Raw genomic sequence first — 2,063 nt, forward strand, 5'->3', positions numbered from 1 at the left:
TCCCCAGGAGCTGGCCCCAGTGACCACCACAGCGCCAGCAGGGATGAACGCTTCAAAAGAAGGCAACTTCGGCTCCAGGCCACGCAGAGAGAAAAGGAGAACAATCCCAGTGGCAAGAAAGAGCTGTCTGAAGTAGAGAAGGTCAGAATTCGTGGGACTTATCTCATGGTCACACCACAGAGGCCCAATAAAGAGCTTCAGGGAACTTCCATTGTGCCCAAGCTGCAGGCCATCACAGCTTCCTCTGCCAACCTCCATCATTCTCCCCGGGTGCTGGTACAGCACTGTCCAGCTCTGACTCCCCAGCTGAGGGATGAAGACGACCTGGGCATAGAGCAGGACTTTGATGATGATGACGATGATGAGGATGACGAGGAGGACGATGACGACGAGGAGGACGATGATGAGAGTGCAGAGGAGGAGGAGAGTGCTGAGGAGGAGGAGGAGAGTGCAGAGGAGGAGGGTGAAGCGGCTGCAATGAACAATCAGGGCAGCTGGACACAGGATGAGGAGGAAAGCTGGATGCAAAGAGAGATCTGGCTATCTGTCTTCCGTTATCTCAACCGCAGAGAACTTTGTGAATGTATGAGGGTGTGTAAGACATGGTATAAGTGGTGCTGTGACAAGAGACTCTGGACAAAAATTGATTTGAGCAGGTGTAAGGCCATTGTCCCCCAGGCACTGAGTGGCATTATCAAGAGGCAGCCAGTGAGCCTCGACCTCAGTTGGACCAACATCTCCAAAAAGCAGCTGACATGGCTTGTCAATAGGCTTCCAGGCCTGAAAGACCTCCTTCTAGCAGGCTGTTCTTGGTCTGCAGTCTCCGCTCTCAGCACCTCCAGCTGCCCCCTTCTCAGGACCCTCGACCTTCGGTGGGCAGTAGGAATCAAGGACCCTCAGATTCGAGACTTGTTGACCCCACCAACCGATAAGCCTGGACATGACAATCGCAGCAAGCTCCGCAACATGACAGATTTTCGGCTGGCTGGCCTGGATATCACCGATGCCACCCTTCGACTCATCATTCGCCACATGCCCCTTCTGTCTCGACTTGACCTCAGTCACTGCAGCTACCTTACAGATCAGTCACCAAACCTACTGACAGCTGTTGGCTCTTCCACACGCAACTCCCTCACGGAAATCAACATGGCGGGTTGCAATAAGTTGACAGACCAGTCTTTGTTGTATCTACGGCGCATCTCTAATGTCACCTTGATTGACCTTCGAGGCTGCAAGCAGATCACCCGGAAGGCCTGTGAGCATTTCATCTCAGACCTGTCCATCAACAACCTCTACTGCCTGTCTGATGAGAAGTTGATCCAGAAGATCAGCTAAAACCCATCTGATCAGAGACTGAAAAGGAAAAAAAAATCCTTTTCCCTGCTCCCTCACAGAGGAGAGCTTCCCTCCCCTATTCTGCATGGGCTTCAAGGCCAGCATCACACTCCCTCTACCTTTCCATCCCTGTCCCCTCCCACTATAGCAGGATTGGAATAGAGAGGGTATTCCTGCTATTACGTCCTACTCTGAGTGAGCACACGGATGACCTGCCTGCTCCCTTCTCTCCCTCATTCCCTTCCTCCTTCCTTCCCTCCCTCTAATGAAAAAGGGAAAAAAAAAATCACAGGAGGTGCCCACTTGAAGACCAAGCTCATAGTTTGGGGGTGCTGTGCCAACTTAATCTGTATAGAATCCCCCTCCACTTACCTAGGCCACCCCCACTCCCCCATCTCTTAGCAGGGCCTGGGCCTGAGTACTGGGAAAGTAAGCAGGTTGGGCTACTACAGAGAAAGTAGCCCTGTCTCAATAGCTAGACTGTTCCTGGGGTGTTTAGTGAGTGTCTGCTCCATCATGTCCTTCCCAGCTCTGCAGATGGGTGGCATGGGCCAGATTAAGACTAGAACCTGCAAATCATACTGGTGCTGTTGAATTTCCAGAAACCTCCTACATGTCTGTCCTTACCCCCTGCAGCTTGACACTGTCCAAATACAGTTTCCCTGTTTAAAAACAAAAAACCAAAAAAAAAAACCCAAAAAACAAAAAACAAACAAAAAAAAAAAAAA

General features: G+C 51.0%; 1 pseudogene; it reads left to right on the plus strand.

Moving 5' to 3' along the window:
• LOC114024982 overlaps positions 1-2,043 on the plus strand; it is a 2,714-nt pseudogene extending 671 nt beyond the window's left edge.
• Positions 2,044-2,063: the final 20 nt, after the last annotated feature.

The sequence above is a fragment of the Vombatus ursinus genome, unplaced genomic scaffold (assembly GCF_900497805.2).
Source record: "Vombatus ursinus unplaced genomic scaffold, bare-nosed wombat genome assembly UNPS02004577.1, whole genome shotgun sequence".
NCBI classification, from domain to species: domain Eukaryota; kingdom Metazoa; phylum Chordata; class Mammalia; order Diprotodontia; family Vombatidae; genus Vombatus; species Vombatus ursinus.